The sequence below is a fragment of the Aricia agestis genome, chromosome Z, assembly GCF_905147365.1.
Source record: "Aricia agestis chromosome Z, ilAriAges1.1, whole genome shotgun sequence".
NCBI classification, from domain to species: Eukaryota; Metazoa; Arthropoda; class Insecta; order Lepidoptera; family Lycaenidae; genus Aricia; species Aricia agestis.
This window is the reverse complement of record NC_056428.1, coordinates 31,775,773-31,789,205: the sequence shown is the minus strand read 5'-3', so window position 1 is coordinate 31,789,205 and position 13,433 is coordinate 31,775,773. Positions and strand designations below refer to the sequence as shown.

The 13,433-nt window shown below is 34.3% G+C and overlaps 1 protein-coding gene across 2 annotated transcripts in view; it reads left to right on the top strand.

The window, feature by feature from the left end:
* The window catches only part of LOC121738851 (anion exchange protein 3), a 100,035-nt gene that overhangs the window by 308 nt on the left and 86,294 nt on the right, over window positions 1–13,433 (top strand). The gene's annotated exons all lie outside the window — the stretch shown is intronic.

Below are 13,433 nucleotides of genomic sequence, written 5' to 3'. Positions count from 1 at the left end.
ATTGAAAGAACAACTGTCTCACTAGAATACTTTAGACCTCTAGTCAGAAGCATGTTCGATCCTGCAACCTGTTATTCTTTTGACGGATTGCATTGTTATGTTTTTTGTTTATTTTACTCTCTCATGCGTTTGTAGCTTTTTGTATTTCTTTTTTTTTTTGCTTGCGAGTTGCGACATGTTTTTTCCTTTTTAATTCTTCTTGTAAAAATTGAAATATATGTACTTATTGCATATTTAAAATTATGTTCATCACTATCTTACAAAGAAATATAATTAAGTATGGCAAACTAAAGATAAAACAGTATTCTGGTAAAGTCAGAGTTCCAGACTTTACAATATTATATATTATTATATTGTGTAGTTAGTATTAGAAGCGAATAAATTCTGAGAATTGCTCAGGTCATTTCTAATGATTATTATAATGTTGGTCGTTGGATTTTAAAAAACACGAATAATTTCGTGAACAATTAGTCATCTTAAGTGGTCTACACCGATCACATGATTGTAAACCTCAAAGCTCTAGCCATCGAATTCTATTTTAAAATGTTTTATTTTATAAAGAACGCCACAGAACGACATAAATATATTAGATAATAAACTAGACAAGACGCTCCCGCAACGCTTAATATCCAAAATAATATCCTAGATGTCCTTTCCCGGGACTCAAAGTATCTCCATACCAAATTTCATACCGGCCGGCCCGGCCTCTCATAGAAAACAAGCAATGGAACAGCAAAAAATGGAAAGGGCGTGACGCGAGAGCGACGAAATGGTTTTTGTCGCGTAATTTAAAAACCATTTAAAATACATTTCATTTTAGCAAATTAAAGTGTATACTTACTTGAAACAATCTATGTACAAATTTTGGAAGCTTAAACTCTTCTCTGTTGGCAAAATAGGAATCCCTTTTTACAAAGGTCTTTTTGATTGATTATTCTGTGTTGAAAAAGTTGACCAATCGTGTTATGCTATGGGTAATTAAAAGACAAAGACTTGATGAATACTGACAATGAACTTTAATTTCTTAGCTTTAGTCATTGCTGAGAAAAATCGATATCGCCACAGCCAAATTATCAAGGCGTAGCCTTAATGCGTTCACTACAGTTAGTAAATATTTAATAGTAACTTGAACAAATTTCGGGTAACCTTGATCGGCGACATGCTACATGCAAACTGATGGCGGACGATCGATTTATGAATTTCGAAGTCAAGGGTGATCGAGCAGAATTAAAATTCTACCAATAGCTTCGGTCGGTAATTTATAACTATCCTTAATGTCAGGATACCTCCTCAATCAGAAAATTAGTCTAAACTACGGAACAATATCTATGGATGCTTTTGGGATATGTTGAAGGGGTCAATAGAAGCTTAACCTCAACTTTGTTTGGAAAAAGGGGTGACAACACTATTTTCGCCATTTCTCGGAAACTACATAAATTATGTCTTACAAAAAAATTGTGAAATCATAATTTATTGCAAATCATTTTTTTTAAGTTTACTTATTACTTTTTAACTTTGTTTAATACATTTTACAAAAAAAATTGCCTCAGACCAACCATGTAGATGATCTTTTGAGGAAAAGATCCCCGATCTCATGAAATTAATTTTCTGCGGATACAAAGGAAACTGTGGAAGCATGTGTGGCTGCAGAAAAGCTGGCCTATCTACACTACTATTATAAAGAGGAAAGATTTGATTTTTTGTTTGTTTGTTTGTTTGTTTGTTTGTTTGAGTCGAATAGGCTCCGAAACTACTGGACCGATTTGAAAAATTCTTTTACCATTGGAATCCTGCATTATTTCTGCTGAACATAGGCTAATTTTTATTTTGGAAAAATATAAGGTTCCGTAAGATATTTGGGATTTTCGGACGCAAGGTTTAAAAAATCAACCAGAAAAGTTACTTATTTTGCGTACGCTGCCTAAACTATAAAAGATAGAGGCATAAAATGTTCTAAGTAATTATAGATCTTTTAAATATCTACAAAAAAGTCCGCGACACACTATACCTATCTATGTTGAGTGAGGCACAATAACCATTTTTTTATTAAAAAATCTAGATTTTTTTTGGACTATATTTAAATGCGTTTATTTAAATCATGCTATTGACCCTTATCAAAATAAATTATTTCATCACTAAGTACAGTTAATGTAGATAATATTTGGTCTTTGAATGATTAAAATTGGACGTTTGGTTTTAATGTTATGGCGAAATTAAAATATTACGATTTCTGCTGCACGTTGCGAATTGGGCGTCAAGGCGCGATGCGCGGGTGTGCGTGCGGTAGGGGAGAGATTTAATTATCAGTGCCACAGACTCGCCCGGAGAGTCCACGTAAATATTACCTCGATCGTGGGAATCGCAGACACAATAGATTTTCAATAGTTATGCGACAGCCGGGTGCTGCTTTATTGATTTGATATAGACTATCGTGCTTCATTATTATAATCCTAATTTCAAAAAAGCTTTAAAAGTTATGACTACGAAAGTAATATTTTTAGAACTTTTTAAAATAAGTTTTGAATGACTATTATTTTTGATTGCTATTATAATTAATTAATTTCTTTACCTATAAATCTCCAATAGCGGCAGCCGGCTGCCAGCATAACAATTGAAGATCTATTGTGTCTGCGATACCCACGATGCCGATGCACGATGGAAGTATTAATGCATATTTTTTAATCCACACTATTTCTGCTGAATATAGGCTATATTTAATGAGAGAAAAAAGGGAACCGTATTAAGTGTTAATAATTGTGTGAAAAATCTACCAAAATATTCCTTCTTGCTTATGCTTTATAAATTATAGACTATACTTACTTATCGCAAAGTGATGTACTATAGTCTTATAGTTCTGCAGGTAAGGATAAAATAATCAAACATAACACTTAAAATATAAAAATATAAAAAAAAAATACAATAAAAATGTGTTATATGTACATAATAATTATAATATAGTAGTTGCAGGCTAAATAATATAAACTATTTTTATGTTCTGCTTAACTTAAAGATTGACTACCTTTATTTAAAAAAAATAATTTAAAAACCAATGTCCACCCGTGCGAAGCCGGGCCGGGCCGCTAGTATTTAATAATTCCAATACGTTCCAAAAAAAATCAAGCAATAAATTATAAATCATATTTTTGGTCAAACGTCGCTTAACTATCTTAGTACCTATATACAGATTTTGAAGTAAGAAGCAATGCGTTTTAAAAATATCAATTTTAGGTTTCTTTAGGAATTTGAGGTTGTTTGACTGCTTTTTATCGTCCTGTCTATCGATTGTGATCGAAATGTAAGGAAGTAAATGCGACGAAACAGTGAGCGAATGTATAAAATAACAAGGATTTAAAATGTTGTAACGTTGCACTGAATAACAACAAAAAAAAAACGGCAAACAAAGAAATTGAATGTTATATACGGCTTAAGTTATTAAATAAATTATTATTTTAACAAAATATTGATACCGACTTCCAAGTGCAATTATAAACAACAGTAAATAATATTCTTAAAGGAATAAATAATTCTTAGTCTTTAGTAGTGCCTCTTTCAGAATTTGCCTAAGCCTCAACTTTTTATGTATAAAATCTTCATTAAGTATTTTGAATTCTGAAAGAATGTAACGTTGTTTGTTTTTTTTTTTTTTTTTTTTTTTTTTTTAATTTACTTTAGATCCAGGATTACACCTTCATAATATTATGAAAACACACATTGTCTGAATTATTCTGAGTTCACTACCACTTCAGAATTTCATAAAGAATTCCAAGCATAAGTAATAGTATACAACTGTATATGCTTTCAGTTTATGAATGCTGAAAATGAAATGTTCAAACACCTATCACTAAAGGCTGTAGAGTCTAGAGTTCTGTTACTTTCGTTCTATTATAGCACTTCCACAATATGGAAACTCAACAGCTCAATATAAAAAATATACTTAAACTACTTCAAACTACATTAATAGAACTATAGTATATTTGTCCCAATTTTGAACGAACGTCGATTTGAACGACTGTGTCGATTTGATCCCATGATCAAATTGACACCGTGTTACCCGCAACACTAAGGGTGGGTTGCACCAGAGGCGTAGTTATACCTACTTAAGGTTATGGACCCCAGAAGGATAAGACATAACTTACACTCTGATGGATGAAACAATAGGTTCTTAGTAGTGACTCGTGTACTAAGAATATATAATAAGGCTAATATTTAAAAAAGGTATAAAGTCAAAAGTTCTTTGATTTTTTTTTTTTATTTGCGTAAAATAACCTTTACGCATGTGACAATAGATAGCTAAAGTAGCCAAAGAAAATCCATCCCTGTAGCTCCCAAACTCTTGTTTTCACGCACCTTTCTTTCTCAGCACGCTGCACGTAGGTTCGGGCTTTCCCCGAAAAGCGGGACTGAGCTTGTCCCGCGCGGGACATTTAATTTTGATGACAAAATCGGGACGTTCCGCCAAAATCGGGACGTCTGGCAACGCTGCTCCCTACGCTGCTCCATACCAAATTTCAGCAAAATCGGTTCAGGGGTGTAGAAGCAGGGGTTCAGGCAAGTTTAATCCTCAGTTTCAGAATATTTCTAATCTAAGCATTAATAAAAGGTATCTTGGGGATATTTTTATTTACTTTTGAGTTTTGTAACATAACTAACATATTATTCGGTAATTAATTTAATATTAATTTAATACCTAATTTGACACAGGTTATACTGATAACCTGTGTCAAATTAGGTTGATATTAATTATTATAATTTTATAAAAAAAATCCTGAATACTTAAATGTTAAATAATTGAATTTAGCAAAATTAAGCTGATGTCTTACGATCTTGATTTGGTGCCCGCACTTCAAGCCCTCGATAAAAGCTATTCAATAGAGCTATTGAATAGCTTTTATCGGGGGGGCCATTTACCTACTAGTCTTTAATAGCTCTATTAAAGACTGGTAGGTAAATGGAGCTATAAGAAAGACATGATAATATCATAGTAATGATAGTCTGTGGACTAGTGGGTAGACCTTTGGTTAGTGCTTGCAAGGGTGCCGGTTCGATCCCGGGCGCACGCAGGCGTGTAACAAATCTCAAGTACATAATGCGGACGCTCGTATTGTGAAGGAAACATCGTGAGGAAACCCGCACATAGTTTTTTTTTTTAAATTATAAAATTGTGGCCGTCTATGGACTGTTCGTCCATCACAATAACGGATGCAAATGGCTAGTTTTTTTACCATAGTAGAGCCCCTAGTCAAAATGCTTTCGCCCGTTTCGATGGAGAAGATAGGTAAGTATAATAAATAATAATATTATGTCAAAAATGTATGAAGTTTTAGTAAGCCGGCCCCTAGACGAGCATTTTTATTGTCAATATCACGCTTCAATTTTATTGAACAGTTTGTCAAATCCCATACACGATTCGACAGAAACTGGCGAATGAATTTTGACTAAGCAACAAGTTTACCAGCGTGATGTCAGTACAATGATAATTGAATTTTGATCCGATGTTAATTAAATCGATATCTCCTGAAAGCTGTCGGGCGCAGCAACTGGGTCATATTGTGATGATTGAACCCATGATTCCATGTTAGAGTGAAAAGTGCTCGATACCTATAGCATGAAATGGAATTCAATTAAAAACTATCGGTCTTACTACAAAAGATTTAAACACCTGTTGAACAGTTGATTAGAAAAAAATTCAGTAGGCACAAAATAGTCTCAAAACAACTGTTCAATAGATGTTTAATCTTTTGTGGCAAGACCGCATGTGCTTAAGGACGGTTTATACAGTTTGCTACAGTTGGCTAGTCATGTCGACAAGAGAATGCAGTTACAAGTGTTACTACAAAAGTCAGAACATAATAAGCAAAAAAGTAATCAGAATTAATACTCACTTTATATGAATAAGACATGAATGAACCTTTCCTTCGCCGTAGACGCGAAAAAGAAGCTTTCAGATCTAAACTGTAGGTATAGAGTAAATTAAGTTTAGTAAAAGCTGTCTGTAATAATATTAAGATTTTGAAATGTATCCTACCAAAATAAGAAAAAAAAACTTTAAAATGTAATTTAGTTACTTACCTTATTAAAAATTGAAAATAATAAACAATAAATATATAAAAGCTCAGTTAAGCGTTCTTATTAACTAGGTGTATGTATCTATCTGGGGGCACGGGAGTGCCCCCGCCAAGTCGAGCAAAAAAGCGGCACGGCGGTACCATCCTTTTCTCGAACCAATTCTTTTTGACCCCCTATAACTTCATTGTGGATAAACCAACAAGCCTGAATTTTCAGTTGCTAAGCAAGCATTTATAAACACGGTATATTTAAAGGTTCATTCAATTGAAACCAGTAGTTTAAGAGGATACACCAAGGGCGAGAGAAATTGAAAATAGGTATTTGAAAATGTATTGCTGTCTCCCCAATCTCAAGTCTGCCACCGCAGAGCGCGATAGAGACAACATGACAAAAGTTCTAAGAAAAGAACAGAAAATCTTCGATTCGTTGTCCGCTGATTCCTTCTTCAAAACTTAACCGATTTAAGTACTTTTTTCATTAAGAATAATTAAAGCAAGGCTTGAGCTATGTTTCTATGTTTTATTTTTTTTGTATATTTTCGCCAGTTTTGTTTTCTGGGTGTTTGAACACAGAGGAAAATCTGGCCATTTTTTTGGGTTTTTGGACGTTCTTATCTTTTTTAATAATAAAATTATGAAAAAAAAAGGAAACATAGGAACATGCTAATAGTGGCCATAGATATTCAGGAAAAAAATCATAACTCTACCGGCATTATCCAGGGAGGAAACAGGGGACAACGTTTGTATGGAAAAACGGCGGTATAGACTCCTCTTAAGAACTGTAACTTGTTAAAGTTTCTTAATTTTGTCACTGACTGACTGACTGACTGACCGATCACCAAAAGTCGGCACTTCTAGCAGATATAGAAACTTCAAATTGAGAATATAATTAGTGTTTAGTGTCTAAATCAAGGAAAAATTCAAATATTTCAAAATTTCTGTCCAGTTTTCTAGATACACTAACTTCGTAAATAACTTTGGAATCCCATATAAATGTATAGGATTACAAATTTATATACATTTGCGGTTTATGTGTATAATTGAATTATACTATAATATAATTGAAGATTTTATGAAAATTTTATGAAAAATCAAGTGCCTGCTTGAAAGTTTATTACTTACTTTTAAATACACAACTTAAATTAAACTTAATTTATTGTGTAGCTCTACAATTATAAGATCGGCAAAGAATTTTTACATTTTCCGTAGTTTGCGAGAAAACTTATCAAAGACTGATTAATTAGTGTTATTGATATCACTTGATAATGTGTAACGATAGTTGTCAGATAAATAAGAATTTGACTACATAAATAAACTAAGTTTGGAGTCGAAAACTACTATTATAGAAAGTGACAATGAGAGTACGTCATATTTATTAGGGTTCTGTAGCCAAATGGCAAAATACGGAACCCTTATAGATTCGTCATGGATGTCTGTCTGTCACAGCCACTTTTCTCCGAAACTATAAGAGCTATACTGTTGAAACTTGGTAAGTAGATGTAATCTGTATACCGCATTAAGATTTTGATACAACTAGAGATCGCCCAATGGTCGAAATTCGACCTTAGTTTCAACGACATTAGGACTACTTATTTTGTAAAAAAATATTGACTTTATCATATTTTTTTCAACTCTTGTCTCTGGGACTCAGCTTATCTCAGACTGGGCGTGTAAGCATTGTCTAATAGGTGCTAATAGTATCTAAGATTCAATAAAAAAACTATAATCCATTTCAATTTGTCACCTTGTTGTCAACAGACTTCAATCATAAAATATAAAAGTTACGTTATAAGTTATAACTGTTCACATTTTTCTCCTCAACTCTGACTCTGGCAACTCCTAAATGGGGAGGCTTACGCCAAAAGAAGAAGAAGTATAATTCGTATGTACAGGCTTGTCACTCAAAAATCTGTCATTTTCCTAGCGTGTGTGTTGTAGTATGTGTAATGTTTTATTTGTAAAAAAAAAATTGATAAAAGCATAATTTCAAAATAATATTAGCTCGATGCACCATTCTTCTTCACCATATAAACTATAACTGTGCAAAATTTCATTCACCTACTTTTTCCCATTTTTCGTCAAAAGGGATACAAAGTTTTTGGCTCACGTATTAAAATATAGATAATGCAAAAAATATTACAAATTTTAGGGGTCCCCATAGGGTACAACTAAAACAAAAAATTTTTTTTTCGTCTAACCTATGCATGTGGGATATCTATGAATAGGTATTTAAAAATAAATCATATTAAAGTTGCAAATATCACTTTTTTTTAACCTGGATAGTTTGCGAGGGAGACTCTTCCAAAGTGGTAAAATGTGTCCCCCCTTTAACTTCTAAAGCATGATAAATCTAAAAAAAATATACATATGATGGTTTGGACTGAGGTTTGAACAAAATCTAGTTAGAAGTTTTTCATAAGTAGGTACGTCATAAATAGTAAACCCTTAACTTTCATTAAATCAACTGAAATATAAAAATTAATCAAAAATCTTTTAACTTCAAAAAGATAAACCTTATTGCTGCTGCGGAACCCTCCATGGGCGAGTCCAACTTGGCCGGCTATAATAAAAACCAGCCAAGTGCGAATTTAGCCGGTTTTTATTAATCCCAACGTTTCGGCTGCTTTACGCTGTAAAGTCAACCTTGTAATATCATGAGTGATACTCGCGTAAACTTAAGAAATCATTAACTTTTTTATGAGAACAATGCTGGGAACTCAAAAAAAATGCCGTCTTCATACCCATACGGATGCCCAGCGGGGCTAAAATGGTCGCTTTGAAGAATCATGATATGAATCATAATATGATTCATTTTTCTAAAATCGCAAAATGCTACTCTGCTTGCAATTCATTTCTGTATTTTTGTACTGATTTGACATTTGTCAGCTTGACAGTTTTGACAATTCATTTGCTGAATTGATTGAGAGGAATTGCTAAATGTGACCATTTTAGCCCCGCAGATCGGCAATTTGTATGGCTATATAAAATGGCTATTTGTAAGACGAATTTTTTTTGAGTACCCAGCATTGTTCTCATAGAAAAAGTTGTTCATTTTGACGGGCTCATTTGATGGTTTCATGGACAACGGTGTTTACACTAACATCTTGTATTTAAAAATCTGTTTGGCGCTGAAGAGTAAAGGCAGATTAAATTAATGTTTCAGCGCTGCAGCTCTATACTTACACAGTGAACACTATACAAGAGACAGATACACAACCCAAAGTATTATGTAACACTTAGTTTTGTTAAACCGAATAAAGCACAAACAAAATAAAAAAAAATACTAATTCGTGTATGCAATGATTAACAAAGTTTTTTATTGCATGATAACATACGTTTTTGCAATACAAATTTTGCATAGTGACGGCAAAAAACATAAGAGTTCCCATAATGGTAAAATGATTTGTTTGCAAATGTACGGTGACTTGACGAAGTTGAGATAATTATTTATCGTTTTACTAGCTAATAATCCAACTTTGTTCGCTCAAAACATGTTTTTGATAGTGTTAAAGCATAGATAAAATAACTTTATACTGTAGTTTATACTTTTAGTTTTTTAACAACGTACCGACATTTTTTTTAATTAATGCAGAGAAAAAGCTTGTTTGTCGTTAAATTGTAAAAATTACCAAATTAAAAAAAGACAAAAATATAAAGAAATAGGTACATTTATTTTATAAATAATCGTTATCAAGTTCCTTTATGTCCAAGCTTCTAAGCGTGGCTCTTATGTTGTTGGCATAAAGATTGTATCAGATGTAATATTATAACTTCTCTTCTTTCACTAGTCGAACGATTTACTAAATACCCGCAAAACACAATACAAAAGCTTAAACTTGAAATTCCCCCAAGATTAACCACCTGGCAGCTGTTTTGCAGCGGCCTAGTCTTGTATACAATGACCTCGTAATGACGAAAGGATGTCTTAAAAAAGCATTGTAATTTGTAACGCCTTACAATCTATAGAATTAAATCATTTAAAATATTAGGCACGTAAAGTATAATTTGCCTATTGCGAATTTCTTAAAAATGGCATACTAATTTTATATTGATTATCTATCTGTTTATATAAGGCTGGCTTCTCACGGCGTGTGATATCACAAGCCGCGCCGCGCCGAGCCAGCTATTACGAGCGAGCACGAGCCACACTGACAAACATTCAAGTAAAATTAAACTTTATTGGCACGATAATAGATATCATTTTGCTCTAAGTCACTACGTTAAATAAGTAAATTTTAATGAAATGCAACTTTATTCACTAGGCAATTAGGTTGCATTTCAATATATGCCGCTAATTTTATTATATTAAGTTTAATTCCTTTATTTCGATAACAGATGCCGCTGCTTGGCGGCTACATCGCGCTATAGCTAGCACGAAGATATTTGTTATAGGTATAAGGTGATTAAGTAATATGAAATTGTTTCCATTCACACTCACTCTTAGTGTTGTAGAATTATCCTGCCAGAGCGATTTCAGTCCCAGGGTAGCCATACAGACGGTTCTCTTGATGTTGTGCTCGAACAGAAGCGTCGATCTTCCACCAGTACAAGTGGAAACATAATAATTATTATTATTGTGAATTATAAAAGTAGTGTAGCATCACGGGGAACTGGAAAGGTTTTGAGCAATTATTATTGTTCGGAATCGCACATCCTGCAAGCTTTCGTCATCATTCCACGCGAAAACATACCATCATCAATCCTCATCACCTTGGTGAGTGGCAGCCTTCCACCGTGCATTTTTTGCGTAACATCCTGCCATGCACTGTAAAACTCAGGAATGAACTGCCACCAGTATTTGAGGACCAATACACGTCATAGGAATTTAGTCCCAGCCCCCGAGGTATCCCACCCTGGGACTTAAATCCCTCTGGCGTGATAATTCTACAACACCAAGAGAGTGTAAATGAAAAGGTTTCATATTAGTTAATCACCTATAATAAAAATCTTCGTGCTAGCTATAGCGCGATGTAGCCGCCAAGCAGCGGCGTCTGTTATCAAATAAATGAATTACACTTAATTTAATAAAATTAGCGGCATAGATTGAAATGCAACCTAATAGCCTAGTGAATAAAGTTGCATTTCATTAAAATTTACTTATTTAACGTAGTGACTTAGAGCAAAATGATATCTATTTTCGTGTTAATAAAGTTTCATTTACTTGAATTTTTGTCGGCGTGGCGCGGCTTTTGATATCACGCGCCGTGAGAAGGGGTGGCTCGTGCTCGCCTGTTTCTGCCTGTTTGCTCAAGCCGCGCCTTTGAAGTTACCGACTTTAATCAGATCGCGACGCGCCTGCACGAGCCGCGCCGCGCCACCCCTTCACACGGCGCGTGGCTCGAGCGGGCGTGGCGCGGCTCGTGGTAGCACGCGCCGTGAGAACGCAACCACGCCACCACTTTCTTCGGGCGCGTGGCTAGAGCTGGCGCGTGATATTAAACGCGCCTGCTCGAGCCAGCCCGAGCCACCACTTCACACGGCGCGTGGCTCGAGCGGGCGCGGCGCGGCTTGCGATAATACGCGCCGTGAGAAGGCACCATAAAACTCAAAGGTGACTGACTGATTGACATAGTGATCTATCAACGCACAGCTCAAACCACTGGACGGATCGGGCTGAAATTTGACATGCAGGTAGATGTTATAACGTATGTATCCGCTAAGAAAGGATTTTGATATGTTCCAACCCCAAGGGGTTCAAATAGGGGATGAAAGTTTGTATATAATAATACTTCTTAACGCGAGCGAAGCCGCGGGCAAAAGCTCGTATTAAATAAAGTGTAAAATAATTTCAAACATTGTCGCTGAAAATTATTTCAAGTGTCTACAGACACTTGAAATCAAGCGACAAAGAAAGTTACAATGAAATTCTTATGTAAAATATTATAATCGATGCTTTAAAATATCACATAGCCATGTAGGAATCAGAGTACCTACTTACTAACTATAGTGTAACTATAGTGTGTCTGTTTATCTGTTACTCATCACGCCCAAACCGCTGAATCGATTTTAATGAAAATTGATATAGATACTTGGAGTCCCGGATAAGGAAATAGGATGCTTTTGATTCCGGAAATGTACGACTCTACAATAAACTATTATTTGGCGCAACGGAGCTACGGGCGATATAATATGATAATCTAATATATTTAAAAGTTCTCGTGTCACGGGGTGCGTGGTTGAACTTCTCTGGATCGGCTCTAATCTCTATCGATTTTTGTGAATCTTAGCGAGCATATCGGCTGGGGTTGAGAATCGGACAACATCCACTTCTTATATTGATAAGTGCATTTGTTGAATAAATAATAGTAAATTATTACAACTCGAGACTTACGGCGACCATTGTTTGTACGACGGGATAGCGATGGACGTTGTCATGGTGACATACTTATTTAGTCACTTCAATAAAATAATATGGGCGAAATACTTTATATTGCAAAACAACGCTTGCCGGTATATCATAAATTCGTCAATCTCTACAGACAGATTTCGGTCAAATCGACAAAAATGTTTGGCAAAGTTTCCTCAGGTGTTTCAGTTAATTTTGTACATATTAATAGAGAACGTTGGGCGGGTTACAATTTTGTAATACAAACTACATAGTTTTTTTTATAGTGAAAAAATCAATTTTATATTTTATTTACTTATCGTGAAAATATTTCTAAACGCACAAATATTCAAAATGGTCCATAAAGAGGTAAGCTATAGTTATTCCAATGTCAATCAAAATATGTGTAATTGTTAAGAGAGTTTTTCAAAAGTTTTTTTTCGTCAGTTTGTCCTCTAAGTACTGCAAATTGTAACTCGGACATAATATACGAGATAATTTTTTATTTTATGTGCGAACGTGAGCTACTAAAAAAATTTCAAGCGATACAGACTAACACAATGATCATGAAAGTTGCATACAATACAAAATAAGTACTTCTGTTGTAAACTTAACTATTTGTAACCAGTAATAAAAATCAAAAGTTTTAAATTAATTTTTTTAAACGTTTTTTCGAAATTGTATAGTGTCTAGGTAAAAATAATAGTTAATGTTTCAATCAACTTCAACAATGCTGTTTTGTAGTGTTTTTATAATAATTTACATCGCTAACTTATAAGTTATAAGTGCAAAGGCATGGTGGGACGCTTAAAAATTGATTTAGGGGCCCTACCACGAAACCTTTTTGAGGGTCAAACAATCGACCGAGAATGCCGCGTCCTACTCTAACAAACCTGAAACGACGTTGTTAGAGCAGGACGCGACATTCTCGTTCGATTGTTTGAGTCTCAAAACGGTTTCATAGTGCCTACTGTTTTGTAAGATAAATAAACTAAGACACGTATTAAGCTTCTTAGGCAAAAATTTGGTAGATAGCACCAAAT